Source organism: Arvicanthis niloticus, chromosome 12, assembly GCF_011762505.2.
Source record: "Arvicanthis niloticus isolate mArvNil1 chromosome 12, mArvNil1.pat.X, whole genome shotgun sequence".
Taxonomy (NCBI): Eukaryota; Metazoa; Chordata; class Mammalia; order Rodentia; family Muridae; genus Arvicanthis; species Arvicanthis niloticus.
The window spans coordinates 21,419,615-21,441,545 of NC_047669.1; the positions used below are offsets into that span (position 1 = coordinate 21,419,615).

The following is a 21,931-nucleotide window of genomic DNA, read 5'->3' on the forward strand; positions in this document are numbered from 1 at the left end:
GGGCAGCTCTTAACTCCAGTTGGCCAGCCCTCATGGCCATGCTGTTGTGACTCACCTACCCCATGGCTTCTTCTCCTCTCTCCATCTTCTTCTCCTTGTGGTCTCCTGCCTCAAACCCCCAAACCCAGGAACAGAAACTCTGCCTACCTCTTTTCTGCCCCACTGTAGGCTGTGGGCATCTGCAGGAGGGTAAGAGGAGAACATCCTAGAAAGCAAGGGCAGAAAAGACTGTGAGGAAAACTGGCAATGGTGCCCTTCAGGTGTTAGCAGGCCATGCCTCCTCTATTTGACTAGCAACTCAAGGAAGCCAGGGCTGGTCTTCTCTTTTTGTTATGCTTGGAGCTACTCAAGGCAGGTTGTTAAAAGGCGGGTGATGGAGTCAACAGACTCCGCCAGTGGAAATTGCAGGTGAGCAAGGGGAAGCGTAGTGCTGGGTCTTAGCAACTTTTTTATTCTCTGCCATTCAATAGCAGGTGGCACCCTCTACACTACCCTCTGTTCTCCTTATTCCCTCTGTTCTCCTTATTCGTCAGCAAGACCCTTAACTCTCTGCCATAGGTGTTAATAGTCTTTCATAAGACAGGGAAGTTGTGATTTATTTTAGCCCTCAGCAGTAAGCTACTAGCTTTAAAGCTTCCTAGAGGCTTAGGAATTAGGATTTCTTAATTTGGGATCTCCTGAAGTGTTTGCTTATTTGCAGGAAAATGAGCATCACCCATGCTTACAGTAAGAATTTTTAAAACTTATCATTAATCCTAAGTGATGTTTTTAACCGGTGATAACACCAACCTTAAGCTCCCAGGAGAGGTGGGGCTCCTTGCCTGTTTCAATGTAACCAAGACACAGCTCTGTTGTGTGAGCCCCAAAGTGACACTTGTTTGCTCTATTTACTTAGGGAGTAGATTGGGGGGGACAAGGAAGGAGTTAAGGAATGTCCCAAGGAGAAGGGGATGGATGGCAGAGAAGACAGAAGGAACAGGAAAGAACACACAGGTGTCAGACTCCCAGTGTGAGAAACCATTGGCATCTCAAGTGTGGTTGTAAGGCTCCAACCTTAGGGGACAGAGAAGAATCACAATGGACATTTTGAATGTCCATTGCTTGATGTAGCCTGGGGCCCCTCACTTTCTGTGTAATCCTGAGTGTGTTGAAGAAGCACAGAGGAGCCGTCTCTGCCTCCTTTGGAGATACTTTTCTCATAACTGTGAGTTCAGAAATTTATCAAGAGCAAGGCCCAATCGGACCTGCGTCCAGGAAGGAAATATATGGGAGTACTTTGGGTCACCTGTGACTTCTTCCTTTGATCATTAGTATATACCCAGGGTATCCAGGGGAGAGCCATGGGCCTGGTGGTCTGGCCATTTCTGACTGGAAGCAGTCCCTGGAAAAGAACAGCCTTAAAGACCCATGCCTTGGTTGGTTTGAGGCTGTTTAACAGAAGATCACAAACTGGGTGGTTTACGAAGAACAGAGGTTTATCTCTTACAGTTCTGGAAGATGGGAGTCAAAAATTAAGAGGTTGCATCTTGTGAGGACCCCTCCCCTCCACCCCCACTGCATTATGTTACGGTATAATGTGGATGGCCAAGAGCTCATGAGACTCAACAGGTTTCAACCCACCTTTATGGCAAACCCATTTCCCAAATTTGAGCCTACTCCTGTATGATAGTTGCCTCGTACCTTAATTACCTCTTAAAGGTCCTCCATCTCAACATTGAAGTCCAGATTCAGATCCCAACACATCATCTTTGAGGGACACATCCAACCATCGAACCCTTCAGAATTGGGGGAAGTGGGAGTTGAATTAAATATGGTTTCTCCATAATTAGGAGAATGGGGATAAGGTTTGGTTGTAACTCTTTCTCTCTTTCATGGATGTAGCAAGACCAGTGGACTCAGGGAAATAGTGAGACCATGGTGCCATAGGAAAGGACAGCAATACTTTCTGGTTGAAATGTTTATGAGTGCTTTAAAGAGATGGAAGCCCATCTCTGCATAGGGAGACCGCCAGTTGAGAATCCTGTATAAACAATGAAGACCATTGGTGTGGGATAAGAGCCCCCTCAGAGTTCAAACTGGTAATAAGCTTCTAGGCCCAGGGTCCATCCATCCCCCTGGAGTTTTCCATGGAACTAAATTATAAACTTTTCCAGACAGCCCCTGATCATGGGGCCTGATAAAGTTCAATCTTACTGCTTAAAGCTATGCCACCACTAAAGCTGCTTTTAGTCATTTGCTATCCATTAAAGCCATCACAGATTAATTATTTTTCAAAAGAAATAAAACTATGCTAAAGTTGTGCAAGTAACTCATGACCAGATGTTGGAAGTCTCGGGATACCCTTCTATGCTTAAAAATATTACAGGAAGCCTTTAAACAGTAAAATCCAAAAACAAAGCTAAAACATTGAAAGGATGAGCAACAGCAAAACACTTCACCTCACGGGTTTGACTGGATTATTTTATTTTTGAATAACATTCATAAGTTACAGCTTAATACTAGATGCTGAGACCTACATGTAACCGATTCTGTGATGTGTGGGAAAGTCAGAAATCAAGAACGTACGTGGTGGGAAGACTGAAAGTGTCTGGTAGCTTAGCTGAGTGTCAGTGTTCACCTATAAGTCGAAGCTCAGCATCCACGTGAATCGTCATCTATACGTTTTTGACGGGGCACTGATGGCAGGAAGCAGGGGAGATGCTCATGTTCCACGTCTGAAGGGGTGGGGAGCCACTGACAACTTCTGCCACCCACCGTCTCCCGCTGAGTGGCCCAGAGTGTGTGGAAATTGTATTGGGAATTTCATAGCATTGCCTCTGAGTCTACCCTGCCTGCATGTTCCCGGTGCTTGATGCAAGGGTGGCAGTGTCCATGTATGTGGCTGTTCCTACTTCTGCTTGACTACCCTAGCTGGTGTTGTCTGGCCTTCAGCCGTGTCATTCCCTCAGGACACGAACCCTCCTCTTTTCATGGGGTGGGGGTCGCTGGGATATGAGGTTTGTGAGTGAGAATCTAGACTTAGGTGGAGGTTCTGTCTGGTCTGGTGAGAGTGAACCAGGACGACAGACATCTCCAGCAAGAGAACTTAGCAAGGGATCTTCAAATGAAAAAGATCAAGCTTCCTTGAAAAAAGCCTCACAGAAACCTCAAATGGAAATGTGGATTAAAATCAAAATGAGAAGCAACATGAATACATAGGATTTTAAAGTCCTTTGCTCAATTTTATTTTTATTTTTATTTTTATTTTTATTTTTATTTTTTTGGAGCAAGGTAAACATGGACAGGATGTAATGGGACTGGTGATATTCTGAGATAATGATGGAGAAAGGAAGTTTATTTTGTCACTATCTTTTCTAGAGGTTATTTTCAGCAACTAGAAAGAGAACGATAGTTCCCTACTGCAAACTAAGGAGTTAATCTGCCAAGCGCATGGCTTCTGGCAGGAGACGAGGCCCGTGAGTTACAGATAAAGAGCTTTATGGTTAGCAACAAAAACAACTGTAACATCAGCATTTTCTTACACTGGTTCTTTGGGCTCCAACCTCCATAAGTTGTTGCAAAGAAGGCAGTATCATAGCTGTCCTGTAGTGGGATGGTGGCAGGGATGGGGGACCCTAAGGGTTTGGATCTTTTCTAGGGGCCCATAAGTACATTGTCACTTTACTCCATCAGAGGCTGAGGGCCATATCTAAATGAAGCATCTTTTCCTCTTCTGAACTGTTGATTGTTCAAGTATCCTTAAAAAGCAAGGTTGGACAAAGGTTGTAAGTATCTCTGTAGGTACCATGTGTAGAATTGTGAGATCCAGGAAAAAGAGTCTCCCCGGTGTATCAGTAATAGAAAAAGCGGACCAGGAATGTTTACTGCATTCTTGCTGTGTAAGCATTGGACCAGATGATCTCTCATCTGACCACTGTGTTTCTGTGTGTATTCTCTAGTCTCCAGGGTCATGGTGTGTGTGCAGACCAGTATGTTCTAGAGCTTTCCTGCTAATACAGTGGTATGAACTCTTTGCCCTGCCATGTGTAGATGGTCCTCACAGACAGGCAGCCTCCTTTGTGTCTCACTGCTGAGATGTCCTGTCCCTGCTGCATGTCTAGAGGAGCTACTGTCAGCTGGGTCCTTGGTGCTGAGGCTCCCAGTATTCTCAAGTTGTTCTTAGGAGTCCCACAGACTATTGACCAAGTCCTATCTTGCTGAGGTCGGGCCCATCCCTTCTGCCACCTGAAGTCCTCATGCATAGCCCAGACCACTATTGCCCAGTTAGGAAAAAAAGAAAGATTCTTTTTCTGGGTGGGAGGCTAAGTTAGGTCTCCTAACTGTATCTGTGGTTCTGTGACTCACTCTTCCCCTGTCAAATGACCTGAGCTCTAAAAAGCTCAGTAACAGGTGGCGGGGCCCAGGCTCTCTGCAATGACCTGAATGTGGCCCTGGAAACCCTACAGGATTGGAGGTGGCTACAATCCTGAGATGAGTAGACCAGGTCTACCTGCAAGGCTAACAACAGATCCTGGCGTGGTCGAGAGAGGAGTTTGGGGAGCTGGTGAGGAACAGGAGCGGTGGCAGCTGACTTCATGGTATCTGTTCCACTTGGCCAGTACTTGGTCCTTTGGTGAAAGGGAACAGCTCCCCAAATGTGGTCTTAATTAGCTGTGTGTTTCTTTAAAAGCATTCATCTTTATTAAAGGGTTTAAAAAAGTGCTGCTTAGTCCAGTGTAAAGGGCATAGTCAAGAGCTGATCCTGAAGTAATGTCTCTGCTCTCCCAGATGCCAGGAGGAGCTAAAAATACACATATAACTCTGAGGAATTCTTGGGTTTTTGGACCCATCTCCTGCTCTTTCAACATCCCTCAAGAAAGTGAGCGAGAGAAGGAATGAGCCAGAAAGCTCTAATTATCCAGTCTGCTGACATTGTTTTTATCTGAGCCACTGATATTAAATCTGGACAGCATTCCATTTAAATCACAGAACTAAGAACGACTTCTGCAAACTTGGGCCCTGTCCTTTCGCTAGATGTGGCCAGCGTTCAGTTTGCCACTGTGTCTCGCTCTCCCTCAGACTTCTGAAATTCCACAGCACCCAATGGCACTGGAAATTATCTGTCTAGAATGTCCATCCCTGGGGAGAGTCCTGAGCTGGCTATGCTTGTCCCCTAGTTTTGATCCCCCGACCGAGCTTGACCATTTGTGCTTGAGTTCTCATTGTTGGAGCCATCTGGACTTGGCAGGAACCCTTTGCCATATTTCCGTTATTGGCAGTCATGGAAAAGGAAAAGCAATTTATCTAGTTTTTTTTTTCCCTATCTTTCACGAATATTTTCATTATATCCTTACTTTCTTCTAGGCAGTCAAATGGACCTTTAGTTGCAGTTTGGGTCTCTGGCTATGGAACTCTCTATCTGGTTTAATGTTGTCAATCACCAGACAGTTGGCTTATTTACAGTAGATAACTGTTTGCTAACGCAGCTAGACCATACTTAAGGAAAGCTTACAGTGTTCTAAGCATAGTGCTGAAGGAGTCACTCCTCCCAGCCGTCTGAAGCGGAGGATGGAATGATGTGTTTCAGATATGATATGAGTATCTTTAAACAGTCCACCCTGTTTCCAGGGTATCAATATGTTGGTCCCCGTTCTGTCCACCTCAGGACACAGAAACGGGGGGCGCGGGGGTCTGACTGTGCTTATCTCATGTTGCTGCCAGGCGGGTAATGGGGTTCAGGGAAGCACCGAGACACCGCTGGGGGGTTTGATATGTGAGAAAGCCAATTTGGGGACCAGCAGGCTGAGGACAGTGTCTATCCCAGAACTGGGGGTGGGGCCGGGGATAGGGGAATGGGGAGCTCCTGCTTGTCCTTAGCTTGGTGGTGGTGGTTGTGGCTTGGAGCACAGAGAAGCTTTCTAAGGGAGAATTAAGCTGTGGCTCAATAGTCAGTGCCTTCTCCATGGCTCCCCCCTCCCCCCACCCCCAGCTGATCTTGATGAACGAGGTAGTCCATGGTTCATACCCTACTGTAGCAACTTCTCAAGGTAGACCCGAGATTACATACATTTTTCAGGGAGAAATGTCTGGTAAGGAAGCTTATTGGTTAAATCCTCAGGGCCTCTACCTCATTAGAATGGAGAACTCTGTTCTGGGCCTAGATGACCTTATGTGGGGAGTGTGGCATGTGTTCTAGACCAGGAGTTTGACCTAAGTCTCAGATGTGTACCTATGGAGTATCTGAGTCTCAGACCTGCTCTACCTTACAAGCTTCCTGGCATGGTTTACCTTCCTACGTCAATATTTAAAGGTTGTGGGGCCATGAAGAGGTGAGGTCCAGTGCTAGGATTCCAGGACTTGTGTGTAGTCTTTCTATTGTGATGCTGTCTGCCATGACGTCCTCACTAGAGCCAGTACCGTTCTGATTAGATGCTCAGCCTCAAATGAAACCTTTGATAACTACACAGCATGAAGTATCTTGTTATAATTATGGAAAACTGATTACAACATTTTCCCCATCTTACAACTAAGGGCAAAGACCCTGGGAGATTAAAGAATTTGCTGAAGTTACCAAAGGAAAGCTAGGATTAGAAACCAGGTGGCGTGGCGCCTGAACAAGTTGACTTCCATCACTGCCACACATACCCTTGTATGTGCCATAAAAAAATACATGACACAGTTCAGTGGAAACAGTGCCTCCAGTGTTTATGTCCTAGTCTTTATAAAACTTCATCACCAGCGGTGTGTATCAAGACCAGAGTACCATACAGTCCAGAGATGTACAGACCCCAGCACTGTCCAAAGTCTTCAGCCAGGAAACCAAACATTTGCTGTGAGGCCCAGAGCCTGGCTAAGCAGGGGCTGCTTTTGTCTTTTTGTCCACTGCTGTGTCTCCAGGGACCAAAATAACACAGCAATGTGTGAGCTCTGAAAACACATATAATGAACCAGCAAATTTGAAACAAAGCCATTGCCATTGTCACAGGGAAACAAAGGACATTAAAGGACAGCGTTTTTTCAAGTGATGCCTGTTTATGAACCCCACTGTCTTCCTTTCTCCCACTTGACTAGCTGAGTGGGAGCTTCCTCAGTGTGGGTCCTTGTGGACCGAAGTCTTAGATAAGCGGTTAGCAGTTGATGGGTCTTGCTGGAGTTGCCTTTAGAGGAGACATGTACATTGAGGTGGATGGAGTAGGAGTCGGGGAGTGGCCCCTGGGAGGCCTCCTGGCACTGTGTCCCCTGGCAGGGTTCCATGGGAAGGCAGAGGCTTCCTGTTTTGCTTGATAACAACAGTTGTTTTGAACATTGTGACCCCTCGAGTTTGGATGTTTCCTGTCTTGCTCAATACTTGACTCATTCCCCAAGTCTTACCTAACTTGGTTGCGTCTCTATATGCACCTCCCTTCACACTTTGTGGGACTCCCCAGACCTGGTCCTTAATCTGGGCCCTGGCACTGGGCCAGGGAGATGTGCTTTCAAAATGTCAAGCACTTTAAATCAGTTGCCAAATTTTTTGAAAAATGTCCTGAGGAAATAATCTAGAAGAAAAGTTTTAGGTCTAAAACTGTGACTTGAAGTGTTTTCTCTTTGAAGTTACACATAACCTTAGTGTTAAATAAAGGGGTTTGATTGGGGGGAGTTACAGTTTATCCATTTGATGTGATATTGAAAATAAGGTTTATGAAGAGTACTCTGTATCTAAGAATAAATTCATAGTTGAGTTTTGAAGAAAATATTTAAAAAGGAGTTTACAATCATGTATATGTATTATTTTGTTCTTAAAAGTATATATATATATATATATATATATATATATATATATGGAAGGATATATGTATATCTATATATATTATATACTATAGTAGGTAGGGTTTTGTTTGTCAATTTGAAACAAGCTAGGGTCAGTTGGGAAAAGGGACCCTCAATTGACAAAATGCCCCCCCCCCAGACTTGCCTGAAGATAAGCCTGAAGAACATTTGCTTGAGTAATGACTTATGTCAGAGGGCACAGAGCACTGTGGACAGGGCTAGCCCTGGGAAGATTATCCTGGGTTGGTTATTTAAGATAGCACACTGAGAAAGCCATGGAAAGCAAGCAAGTATGCAACATAGGAAATGTTAGAGGACCTCAGATGTGCAGGACCAAATGAACAGAGAGGCTAAGCACTAAGGTCAAGCGGCCAACTTAGATGGAGTCCATAGACACCCAGCATCAGTGAACACTAGCGGAAACAAACCTGCCTGTCCAGCAGGGAGCTGGAACCTTTTATCCAGAGTGTGGCCACTTCAGTGGAGAAGAGACAGAGTGGGGCGGCTGTCAGAGTGCTGAGAGAGACCATGGGAAGGAAGGAAAGCTGGGCAAGATAAAGTGGGGTGGTAAGGGGATATCCTGGCTTTTCCCGACACACTCCTGTCACTGTGGGGGAGGAAGGAGTGTCTGCCATGCTCTTTTTGCTCTCTCATTTTGTTTGTGCTCAACAAGGGCCTTGCAGGTACTCACTAAGTGCATGAGTACTCTGTGTAGACAGATGTCACCTCAGGCCCTTGCTCTCCCTGCTGTGTAGAGAGAGCAGACCTAATAGGCCTGGCTTTGTTGGCCCAAATGAGCAGTGTGTAGACAGCTCTAAGTGGGTAGTAGAGAGTCCATCTTAGCTAGCTAGCTCTTTTCCAGGCCTTTAGATAACACCAGTGGCCTAAGAAGTTGGATCTGGAAGAAGAGCCCTTTGGAGGCAAACAGGAATCAATGAAGTTCCGGAGTTTTTGTGTTAAAGGTGTGCATGCTTACGGCTGACTGCTGTTTGAATGTGTTCCTCCTTGGAGTGCCAAGTGAAGCTGATCATGGGCAGACTGAGTAGTCTCTGAAGTTCAGTGCCTGGGATGGTCATCCTATTGCCCTCCATGCTGCAATGTGGTGACAGGATGAAGAGAATGTGAGCTGCCTTCCACAGAGCAAAGCTCCTTCCAGGGCTGGAGCTCACACTGTGTTGATACATCCTTAGGGGCACATTAGAGGTCTAACCTTTCGTCAGGACACTTCTCCATATCCTATCCCTGGAACTTGGGACCCTGGCCTTAAGCTAGCCCCTTCCCTTTCGGCCTTGTTTTTTCTATCACAGACTAACCATGGGAGGCAAGAGCCTTTGAGGTCTATGGCTGTGTGTGGTCTAATGGTAGAGCCAGGCCAAGACAGTAGGACTTTGAGCTCAGTCAATTCCCAACTGTTCCTCACAGCACCTCTAACAATGACATTGCTACCAGGGTCTGAATCAGGAGACCTGAGTTCAGACTTAGCTGATACTTAGTAGCTGGTACTTACTGGCTTTGGGATTTGGGCTGTAAGAAAATCTGAAATCTGAAAGAATTGCTTTGAAAACGGAAGTCCTCACTACACAGCTAGTTCCCAGGATGGACCTAACAAATGAGGTACTTTTATCACAGCAACACATACCATGGTTCCACTGATCTGTTCCTTGGGTTTCTTTTCTACAGAGGCAGAAGGTTGGGTTGGTTCAGGGCTTCTCAAAGCTCACACTGTCAGGGGCAACAGTGGAAGAATGTGTGCTCTGGGTAGGACTTGAGTTGGAGCCTCAAATAGCAGGCACAGAGTTAGCATTGAGATAGAAACTTCCTTTATGGGTTGCCAGACTCAGTCACAGGTGGTGTTCTATAAAATAAGCTGATTTTTAATATAAAAACAATCTCCCAAACCTCTGAGTAGGATGAATGTTCTAGAATGAGGTGACCTTACATAGTCCTGTAGTCCTACAGATAGAGATGTGGTTGTGTAGCCTGGAAGGTCTCTCCTTCCTGGGTTATTCTTGGTTCCTAGGGCATGTGAGTCTCCTCCAAAAGCCTGAGATTGGTGCTAAAGAATCCTTAAGGTGCCTCAAAAAAGCCAGCTCCCTATGTCCCTGCCCCAGGAAGGCTGGATCTAGGCTGAAGCAGAACCAACAGAAAGAGGAAGTCGAGAGCACACAGGTCCAGAGGAGGAGCCTGGGTCTGAACTTGACATTCTGTCCTTGGGCTGATGAAGCTGGCTTCGGTTGGCAGGCCTCAGCACCCTAGGTAAATCCCAGAAGACACTAAGCCATTGTTCCTCATCCTCACTGGAGACTGTGGTACAGACAGAAAAGGCTGAGCAGCTTGTGGAAATGTAGGGCTTAACACAATGTCACAGCATCATCCTGAAGCTTTGAAGAACATGGAGGACAAGGTCAGCACTGGCCTTTTACCCAGCAATAGAAGGAGCAAGGAAGGGGCCCAGAGCAGCATAGCAAAGCTCTGGGGAGAGCACAAGGATATCCTTAGCTGTGGTCTGAGAACGTGTGTGTGTGTGTGTGTGTGTGTGTGTGTGTGTAGACGAGCTGGACACTGATGATAGGGTCAACCCTGCACAGACTTCTGGGGGCTCGACACTGGATATGTGTGGTCTCTGCCTCAGCTGTGAAGGGTTTAAATGAAATCACTCGTTTGTTTAGGACAAATGTTGGGGACATTTACCTTGACAAGGGTATAGGCAAATTTATATTCATTAGATATCATAACAAAGTCTAATGGAATATCAACAAATACTGAAAGTTTTCTGCTGTCATGGTGTTTGTTATAATAAGAATTCAAGCCAAGCATGGTGGCTCATTTCTGAAATTCCAGCACTCTCGAGGCAAGAGAATTGTCTCAAGTTCAAGGCTAACCTGGGCTAACATGGGAGACACTTTCATAAAACTGAAAGAAAAAAGGTTTAATATATCTCTCAAGTCCTTCTAAACAAGTTACCAAGTCAAACCAGGATTTGGAGTTCAGAAAGCCTAGATTTCAGTTTTGTTTTATTCCTAGATGGCCCGAATCAGTGTTGACTGAGTGTATTGCCTGCATTGATTTTACTTAGGCAAGTATCTGAGGCATCTTGTCTGGAAAATCAGCGGTGGTACCTATACTGTGCCCATACCACTGCATGGCTAGTGAGAGGCAGGGCTAGCTCTCCTGTGCTCAAGCCCTCAGGCTGGCTCAACTGTGCCCCTGCCACCAGGGCTACCTCTACTGTGCTGCCCAGGTGAGGTGTGGCCTGCTCTGCGCAACCCAGACTAGGGCCGTCAGTATGGTCTTTGGTGGTGGCATGAGTTGTAGACACTGACAGAGCACAGACAGGGACTTCATCGTGGCCTCAGGTGACAGGGCAGGCTGCTCACATCAGGCTATTCCTAACCACTCTCCTGACTCCAGTTCTCCTTCTCCTCTCAGTAAGCAGACCATGCTTCTCTCTCCCATATCTCCATCATACACTTGCTCTTTATAGTGGCACCTGAACGTACTGCATCCACAATGGCATCTTTTGAAAAGTAGGATGGTTAAATGTTTGTCCGACCCAGCGATTCTGAAGGAAGTAAATCCCAAGCTCATGGTTGAATTGCCAGTTCAACCAACTAGAGAGCTGAGCAGCTAGGCCAGTGAGGAGAAGGAAACAGCAGGACAGGACAGTCAGCTGTGGGGCTCCACTCTGCGGGTCCTGCTCTTCTTCCTGGGCTGGGGTGCAGCTCTGAGAATCACAGCAATTCACACAGTGGTCAGTTTTCTCAAAGGAAGAAGGCCCACTGGCCCTTGTGGTTGTTACTGGCTCTATTGATGGACAGTGTGAGTCACCATTTCCCAAGGAGCAAGAACAGCAACCCCCTTCACGTCTTCAGTTCCTCACTCTCTTCCTAATGCAGGAATCCCTCAGCTTCTCCTTCTCCCCCATCTCTCCACCTCAGAGCTCCCGGCTGAGAGGGCCTCGCACAGCACATGGTGGTGGGGATTTTATTTGTCTGTCTTTGGCAGCCAGTCACTAAAACAAAGATGACAAATGGAGTACTTTAAAGAAGGAATATCTCCCATTTTCTTTGCAAGCAAATGATGCACCCCAATGGCTTCCTTCATCTGAGGCTACCTTAGTCACTGCACTGAGGGGTGGGTAAAATTAGCAGTGAACTGTAAGAACCTAGTCTAAGTCCTGGCACACAAGAACCGCTCATTAAAGAGAGGTCTCTGTGAGTTCTCTTCTCTCCCCTTCCGCCATCTTTCTTCTCTAAGGCAACCTTGTGTGGTCATACTCACCTGCACGTTGGCTATGGACTGAGAACCTGGGATAACTGCAAGACTACGTGCCCTTGGCAATGGTCCAGTCGTCAGTCTCTATGGCCTGTCCTGATGTCTCATGGGTTTCCTCAAGTTCCAGTCAAGATGCCTGACTTATTTGGCATCCTGGCTTGTGAAGCCTGTATGGTGGCCCAAGCAAAGGTCTGGTGGCCAGGTTCCTTTTGCTCTTCTCATGTCTCCCATAATTTGTCTCACTCCGGAGACATTGGCTCTTCAAACTGTGAGTTTTCCTGGTGTTCGTGTATCCTGTGGAGAGCTGGCCCACCCTAGAAACACAGATGCAGTAGGGTAGGACATGTAGGACAAGTGGTACAGTTGTCTAAGCTGGAACCAGGATGACCAGGAGGTGGCTGACTTTCCTCTGCTCTCACCCTCAGGTTCTGGCTCCTGATTGCTCCCGGGGCTCCTCCGGAACCAGGCTACATTTATCCTCTGTGCTTCAGTTTATAACACTTGTGGCTGACCCTTGTCAATCAATAACAATAGTCCTTCAGGTAGCTGGGGATGAGTGGTGCCTTTGTTCTACAGATGAATAAATTAAGGTCTTTGAGATTTCCACTTGACTTGGGTGCATAGTTCTGCACAGAGGAAGTGTCTGTTCTCCTTAGCTGGCTGGCCATTTAGAACCATTTATGCTCTAGGCTTTAGATTTGACCTGACTAGGGAATGAAGAAAGGACAGACACACAGACAATCATACAGAAAAGCTGGGCTCAGGTGGGCTGCGTGCACTCTGATAGAGTGGTACCAACTATTCAACAACCTGCAAGCATTAGGTACAGTACATGGAGAAGTTACCCAGTCTCGGTAGGAGGGCTCTGAGGAAGACAGCCTCAGGCTATAAACATCCTGGAAAGGGAAGCTGCAATTGCTTGTTTCTGCGCACATTGGCCAGTCATTTGTAAACATGCATCAATCTTTGAATAGAACCAAAGGAAGGCTTTGCCAATTCTGAGCCCTCCCTATATGGGGAAGGCATTGCCATCCAAGTCTGAGGCATGACATGGCTGGGCCCATGTTAACAGCACAAGTTCACCAGGACTCCACCCATTCTTACCCATTCCCTCAAGGTTCCTCAGCTCCTCACATGTGTTGATCTATTTCCTGGCATCCCAGGTCTGAGTTTGATATGGCAGCCCTAACTGATTGTGCACACTGCTCAGCTCATGGGGCTCAGTGAGAATGCAGGGTGTAGACTGGGGTGAAAATGGACATGGGATTGAGGAGGAGATGGTACAGTGGGAGCTTAACAATCCCACTTGACGCCCACATTTCTTTCTGTAACGAAATGTGTAATGTTAAGATGTTACTATAATGTGTATTGAAAAACTGTGATTACAGTCACAGTTTCTGGTGCAAGCTTTATTTCATTAGATTTGACTTTGCTTTCAGAAAGCTTTTCTTAACTTCTTTTTATTAAACCCTAAGTTAAGCAAGAGTCCCAGCAGGAGAGAGACTATGTCGTTCTCACCATAAGAGTGCACAGGCAGATATGTGTATTTGTTAGATCAGTGTGTGTGCATGTGTGTATGGGAGAGATCTGTGTCTGTGTGTGTCTGTGCATTTTCCATCCCCTTATGACAAGTAGCTCTCTGCCAAAAATGTGGATGCATGGCTTGTCCTGCCAAGTGTGGCCTCTGTCCTGCTGATATGGTTTGGCTGTGGACAGCTGTGTGTCTTTCATGTGTGTTACATGGAGAAGGCCTAGGAATATGTGGGGAGGGTGCTATTTAATGGACTGGAGGAGAACTCAGTGGTGAGGGATCAGTGAGTGGGGTAATCTTGCACATTTTCAAGTGGACAAATGTGGATCGGGGTCCAAGTTGCTTACAGAAACCAGTGAGAAATCAGAAGAACATACTTATATGTCTTAATAAATTTTTTTTTGGTCAATTTGACACAAGCTGAAGGTTATTTGAGAAAAGGGAATTTCAACTGAGGCGATGCATCCATAAGATTGGACTATATAGCCTAGCCTGTGATGGCATTTTCTTGACTGTTGATTGATGTGGAGGGGCCAAGCGTACTGAGGACATCAGTGTCCTGGGATGGTTGTAGGATGTCTAAGAAAGCAAACTGAGCAAGCCAGAAGCTGCCAACCTCCACACTCCTCCATGGCTTCTGCTTCAGTTCCTGCCTCCAGGTTCTTGCTTTGGCTTTCCTCAGTGGACACCATGGTAGGCATGATTATGCCCATTTCAGAAATTGGGAGACTGAAAATTAAAGAGTAGAGAGGATGCATGTGTTACACAAATGTCAAGTATAGATCACCAGAACCCATGTGCCTGGAGCCAAGCACCAGCTAGCCTTTTGCTTGGGAAGTGGACGTGTAACTCTGGAGGCCCAGTCATCTGCTCCTTTCCTTACAATCTCCCTAACAGTGCTGCAGTGCCATGTCTGAGAAAATGAAACGGTATTGTGGTTTAGAAGCATCTTAGCTAGGCTCTCTGTTGCTGTAATAAAGCAGTGTGACTGCTTTATTACAAAATCAAATTGGAAAGGAAAGGGTTAATGCACTGCTTACTGGCTTGCTCCGCCTGCTTTCCTATAGTACCCAGGACCCCTCCGGGTAGTCCTGCCCACAGTTAGTTGGGCCCTCCCTTCATCAACTTAGTCATCAATAAAGAAAATGTACTACAGACGTGCCCACAGGCGAATTTGATGGTGGCCTTTTCTCGGTTGAAGTTCCAAAATGACTCTGGCTTGTGTCGACATAAAAACTAGACAGCACAAGAGTGACTTGTAAATTTTTAAAATTAAAAACTTGTATTCATTTAAGAATGCACATGTATTTGTTTAGAAGGTATTTGTGCTTGTCAGTATGATAGACATTGGCAATCCATCACTGAGCAGAGCACGCATGCCCTTTATTCTGCTGTGGCTTACATTCCACTAGGGAGACAGATGGTCTTAATCAAATGGTCACTCCTCTGTTGTGACGTATGGGATGAAGACAGTGTCGAGGATTTGATAAGTGTGCCTATCACAGGACCCAGACTTATCTTTGTGGGACCAGAAGTCTGTGGAGTGTGTCTGGTCAACTCTTTGGTTCCTGGGCATTTGTTTTTTTTTTTTTTTTTACTTAAGTATGGGAATTTAAAGACTGCTTTTTATGTAAATTTTCTCTCATGTCCTGATGCCTGGTGCTAATCTTTTAGGGTTATAGTTAGCATTCAAGCTGAGAGCTGTCCCATGTGCTTGAGGAAACCGTCAGGCTTGAGACATGTCTTCTACACGGTTAGCTCCGTATGTTGTTCCTGGTCTTGTCCAGTTTAAAGCACCTTAAGTCACTAGAAGTCCTGGGTGAGAAGGTTTGGGATAGATTCTCTCTCTTCTCTATGAGCAGTGTTAGTGTCTATAATTTTTTCTCTTAGAGCCAAAGGTTTTGGGGTAGCTCCTTGTGCAAGATCTTCCAAGGACCCGAGTGGCTGGCAGCTGTTCCCATCAGTGTGAGCCTCAGGCTTCTTGATTTTCTGGTCACAGTGATTAACCTTTCTGTCTGGAAGAAGAGATGGATGAAATTAAGATGTTGACTTATGCTTGTCATCCTTATTCCTTAAAGCATCACACCACTGCTGAGAGTCAGCCACTTTCCCCTCTGCTCTTGGTGTCTGAAGAGGGCCAGCAGTGAGAGCAGATGGTGACAGAGAGAGGCTGGGAGATTAGCCGGAATAAGGTTCTCAAGTATGATCTGGGGACTTAAAGTACAGTGTGGGAAGCCTAAGGCTCTTTTGGGGCCCAGATGATTTTTGTGTAGGATGACATTTGTTTTTCTGCTTCTATTATCTCTCCATATGTGGCATTTCCTAGCCACTATAGATAACTTCGATGTCACAGTACTGAAAGATCTAATAATTTTATTATTAGGCCAGACATTAAAGACAATTTGTGAGTTGGCAAGATGGCTCAGTGGGTAACGCACTTGCCCATCGAGTCTGACAACGTCAGTTGATCCTTGGAGATTACATCAAGATATGGGGAGAGGACTGACTGGCACCAACATCCACAGTGCAGCCATCGCATGCACCCCATACATATATACAGTAACAATAATAAACTGTCAGTGGTACAGCACTTGTCTAGCTTGTGGGAGGTCCTGATTTTTATACCCAGAACCATACACACACACATACACACACACACACACACACACACACACACACAGCAGAACTGAACTTCTTACTAAACTTGTTTTCAAAAAATACATTTTTCTTTAAAAAATATTTGTATTGCTGGCCACAGTGCTACTTGAGAAGAAGGGATCTCTCTCTCTCTCTCTCTCTCTCTCTCTCTCTCTCTCTCTCTCCCTCCCTTCCTCCCTCCCTCCCTCCCTCCCTTCCTGTCCCCGCCTCTCTCTGCATGTGTATTTTATTTTCATTTATGTGTGTTTGTGTGAATATGTTCCATGCACGTTCTAGTACTTGAGGAGATCAGAAGAAGGCATCAGATCCTCTGGAACTGGAGTTACAGGCTCTTGTGAGTTGCTATTTGGGTGCTGAGAATTGAACTCAGCTCTTCCAGAAGAGCAGAGAGTACACTTAAGTGGTGAGATGCCTCTCTTGGCCCAGAAGGATTTCTTGAGCTCAGGAATTTGAGGCTAGCTTGGACAACACAGTGAAGCCCTGTTTCGGGGGGGGGGGGGGGGGAAGAAGGAAAAATTATATTAGCATGTAGGCTTATTATCAATGTTTTATGTGAATTACTATTTAATTGAATACCAAATACACCAAACCTTGATAGCAATAACTCACAAACAAAAGCCTTTGGAGCTTTAATAACTTTAAGGGATATAAAGGCTCTTTGAGATCACAGAAGCTTCAGCCACTGAGCTGGAAGATCAAGGAGGTTGTAGGTGTTGTAGGTGCTGGGGCATTGCCGCCCCCTTGTGAATTCACCGGCACCCAACAGGGTTTCGGCTCAGGATGCTTACTCAGTCTGTTCCTTGGGTGCTAGGGGAATACTTTGATGTCCACAGTAGGGATGGAGATATGTGCTCTGAGCTCAGCTCCTAAGTCTCACTGGGAGGGGACAACACTGTGGAGTGCTGAGCACTGTGTGTTCCTGCCTACAGTCCCAGCACTGGAGTTCTCAACTATCTGCCTCCTGAGCGAGCCTCCTGCACTAGACATCCTAAGTGGGGCTCCACTGGCTTAAGGAAGAAAGAGCTGGGTTTCAGGAAGCACATGTCTCATTGAGCTGGTGGTCATCTCAGGCCAGCTGCAGCAAGGAGTTGAAGTGACAGTCCAGGCCAGATGTGGAGCTGGGGAAGTGCCCAGCCTATCTGGGGCTCAATTCTCTACTTGATGGGGTCTTTCCAGTTGCTTTACACTCAGATTGGAGTCTGAAGCTCTGAACAAGTCGAAACCTGTGAGCTTCCATCTCTGGCTCCCTGGGCCTTCACTGAGCTGCTCTGTTGTGGCAGCCAGGGGTTTCAAAGGTCACCCCAGCTGGGCGAATTAGAACAACAGATCTCCCAGCAAAGTTGGCTGCCCTGCAGAAGGCAAGTTGCAACATCTGCGAGGAGAGTTAGAACAAAGCCCCTTACTTTCTCTGTCTGGCCCAGCCTCTGTGTGCTTGGATCTCCCTTTCTCTCCGTTCTTGCCGGACCTTGGACCAGGGTCTCAGCAGCAGTGACTCGGGCCTCTGCTGGAAGCTGCACGGGGAGGCAGCTGCCGACAGGTGTGTCTTGGGGTAGTCCTGTGTGGCCCTGCCCCACTTTTCTTGGGTGGGTCATGGTGAGGCAGCCTGGCACAGCTGAGGAGCAGCTCATGGAGGATTAAGAGAGATTAGGGTATTTGTCAGGATTCAAGTGCATTGCTGAGAGGCTTAAGGAAGGCAGAGGGAGCCCATCAGTGCCTGGGGTGTTTGTACTCTTGCTTTTGCCACCTCTGCAGTGGGTCGGGGGAGGGTTGCAGGCAGGGTGCCACACCTGCTTGGGGGCACCTCTCAGTAGGGAAAGTTAGGTATTTCCAAGATGTTCTGTGACTTAGAGCTTCCAAGACTCATCTCATGTGTGTGTCCTTGGAGTCCCGGAGGGACAGTTGGCCTTTCCAACCTGACTCCGTCAGCTAACTTGACTTTTTGTTCCAAGCGTCTGTGTGTCAAGACAGCGTAGTCTCTTGGCTAGTTCTTTTCTAGGTTCAAGAGACGATTAAAGGCGCTTTTGATCAAATTAAAATCCAATCCACTCAGAGCTGCTTTGAGTGATTAATAAATTGTGTTACTTGTGGAAACTTGTAACCAAATTGTGGAAACTTGATTAATAACTTGTGTTACTTGGGACGTATACGGAGCTTGGCTTTGGCTCAGACATTAGCGGGCCTCTGCTCTTTTGACCTCTCCCTTTGGGATTTTCTCTGTCTCCTTTGTCTATTGGTCTACATTTGGCTGAGTACTGAATGAACCCCCGTGGCTGGGGGCCTTTGATTGCAGCTGCTGCTGAGTGTTGCCCTGCTGATAGAGATAGCTACAGATACCATCCAGTCCCTCTGGTATTCTCTTGTGCTCACTGGGCTTGATGGGGGTTAGAGAGAGATAAGGAGGGTTTGGATCAGTTTATTATTAATTCTCCCTGAAATGTAGTCATGGCATGGTGTAATTTAACAGCAGCTATGGGGTGATGGGGTAACAGGGGCTTGGGGGTAGATGGACTAACGGTGAGCAGATCTATTTGGCATGACTACACAGCTTGGGACTTAGATCTGCGTTTGCCCCTATGACAGAGGAGTTACCATCCCACTGGGAACCTCCCCACAGAAAACTAGGTGTTTCTTGGCAATATTGACTTAACTGTCTTTTCAACCTGAAGCCAGGCCCTGTCTTTTTTTTTTTTTTTTTTTTTTTTTCCTTTAGGCCAAGTGTGTCCCTTTTAAAATTTAATTTAAAATTTAAATGTGTGTGTGTGCATATACATGTGTGTGAATGGGTGCCACGGTGTAAGTGTAGAGACCCGAGGACAGCCTCGGCTACAAGGCCTCGCTTTCCATTCTGTTGGAGCCAAGGTTGCTGTTGTTTCTCTGCTGTGTATGCCAGCCTAGGTGGGCCCTGGGCTTCCCAGGATTCTGCTATATCTGCTATGTGCCTGGTTTTTATGGATTCTGGAGATTCAAACTCATACTTGCAGAGCAATTACCTTTATCCACTGAGCTATCCCCCTAGCCCACATGTGTTTCTATTGGTGAGAACATCGGGACTCTGGAGATTCTGGTGAACCACAGCAGGTTTGGAGTCATGAGGATTTGGAGAGACTTCTGGGGCCTGCTTTCACTTCTTTGAGTTTCTCACTGCTCTGAAAGGCTGGAGGAGGCTTTTGACTTCTAGAGCAGAAAAGGGAATGTTAATTTTTTGTCATTGTGACAAATACCTCAGAGAAATTTCAGTCTGTGGTTGGATGGCTTCCTTGGTTTTGGCCTACAGTGAGGCCAAATATTTTGGGGAAGGATGTGCTGGACGGAGAAGCTTGTCTCACAAGCTAGTGCAGAGACAGAAAGATGCCTTTAAAGGCAGCCCCCTTTTCTGTGATCTACTTCCTACTACCCGACCCCACCCCCTAGTAGCCCATTGGTGTGAAGTCACAATTGTGTGAATCCACTGTCGAATCAGTGCTCAGTGATTAGACTCAACATCTAGAAACTAAATCTTGAATAAGTAGGCCATGGTAAGATACTCCAAACCACAACTCGGAGTCACCTCTCCTGCCCTTCTTCCCCTGGCAACTCTCAGGCCCCTGCCTGTTGTACCTCCAGTTACTGAGGACAGTCTGGACCACTAGATATCCAGGAGATATGACAGCCTTCTGCCCCTGCTTTGGTTTCCACTTCTAAGCTCGGTGACCTTGAAGCATAGCTGGTTTATTAGGCTTCCTTGTCCTTTGTGAAAGGGGTCCTGAGAACAGTCTGTAGGATTGACAGGATGGAGTAAGAGGGACCACACAATGTAGTCAACATCTGCCTTCTTCACAAAACACTACAACTGGAGGCTGCCAGTGGGCTCAGGCTTCTTCCCTCTAGAATTATCTCAAGATAGTTAGGCCTGCCTAGGTGCCTTTCTCTTTGATGACAGGGTTCTGTGTCTTCAAGATGGACACAAGCTTTCTTTTGGGCAAGGGATGCTGTTACAAATTTCATTCAGATATTTTTTATAGTAAGCTTCTGGCTTATATATACTGCATACCTACTCACACCCTTGTTCTACCCTGCAAGGTTCACATCATTCCCATTTGACAGAAGAGAAAACTGAGCCAAAGAGAATGGAGGTCCCTTGACCCAACCATAGCTGGAAAGTAGCAGTGTCACTGAATTTATTGGTGATATTAAAGAAGTCTGAGCTTCCCATTACCTGGGTCACCTCCACCCCAGTTCTAGAGCTACCTGCACAGAGTGTGCCATCACCTCAGTGGCAGGTGATGAATTGTGTGTGGATTCAGCAGTGATCTTTCCAGGCTGTGGACCTAGGTAGCCATGCAGGGTATAAGGACCTTATTTGTATTGTCCCCACCACCACACTCAAATGCATTGTATAAGTGCAAACAACACTCCTCCCAAAAAAAATCATATTGGGGGCTAGATGAGATGGCTCAACAGTCAGCAGCACTTACTGAACTTCCAGAGGGCCCAAGTTGGGTTCCAGCACCCTGTCAGTTGACTCACAATTCCTTGAAGTCCAGCTCTAGGAAATCCACTGCCCTCTTCCAGCCTACTCAACACTTGCACACACATAGCACACACTCAATAGACACATACACATAAATAAAATGTTTAAAAAATTTAAAAATTGTAACAGAACATACAGGAGCTCTCATACTTATTACAACATTATTCACCATAGCCAGTGCACAGAATCAACTCAAGTAGCCAACGATGGATGAACGGACAAAGAAAATATCACATATATATCCACACAGAGTGGAATATTATTCACCCATTAAAAAAAAAAGCAGAAATCCTGTCATTTGTGACAACATACAGATAACTGGAGGATATTATGTTAAGTTTAATAAGCGGGGTCCAGAATTACAGAAGTGTTTCAACCCCTATTTAGAAACTTGAATGATTTGGTAGAAAGCAGAATTGTGGAAACTGCAGTTTGGATGTAGAGGATGCAAAATGAAGCTGGCTGGTCTCTGGTGTCCGCCTTCTCACATGGTGATGAATTCCCCAGGAAAAGCATCATAAAGGAGGGAAGGCTCATCTTGGCTCACAGTTTCACAGGTCTCAACCCACAATCAGTTAGTTCCATTGTTTGGGGGCCTGGAACAAAGCAGGGTGCCATGGTACTGACAAGGAGGCCGTAGGACTACCAGGAAGCAAAGAAGGACAGGGAAGGAGCTGGGGTCCCAGTGTCCGCTTTGAGAGTGAACCCCCAAATGCCTTCAAACCTTACACTAAGCACCAAGGACTCTGCTGCCTCCTGGAAGAACTGCAGCCTAGTGAGCAAGCCTGTCACACACCTTCATAGAGAATCCAAGTCTAAACCACAGCAGGCACCAAAATACAGTTAGTTCCCAGGCCCTTTAGCACAGGGAGGTACCTCTGGCTTCAACAACTCATTATGTATTGATAAAGAACTGACAGTGTCCAAGGATCATGTACACATTGTGTTAATGTGTTTAATCATTACTTTGTCAAGTAAAGTCACTTCCTGGTGGTTTTGAAATGGTCTTTCTCTCTCTCTCTCTCTCTCTCTCTCTCTCTCTCTCTCTCTCTCTCACACACACACACACACACACACACACACACACACAGCAAAATAATACAAATGTGAAGGATGCTAACTCTCAGTGGGGGATGTTTAGTGCACTTATTTTTGTTATTTTTTTCTGT

General features: G+C 46.2%; 1 protein-coding gene across 3 annotated transcripts in view; it reads left to right on the forward strand.

Moving 5' to 3' along the window:
* Nucleotides 1-21,931, forward strand: part of Mylk (myosin light chain kinase) — a 254,873-nt gene that overhangs the window by 41,395 nt on the left and 191,547 nt on the right. Inside the window, exon 1 of one of the 3 annotated variants that reach the window (XM_076942877.1) lies at nt 17,611-17,789. The exons of 1 other annotated variant lie outside the window; for it this stretch is intronic. The gene's annotated coding sequence lies outside the window, so the exon portion shown is untranslated. Of the gene's footprint in view, nt 1-17,610; nt 17,790-21,931 lie in introns of those variants that run through there. One more of the 3 variants, XM_076942876.1, reaches the window with a different exon arrangement.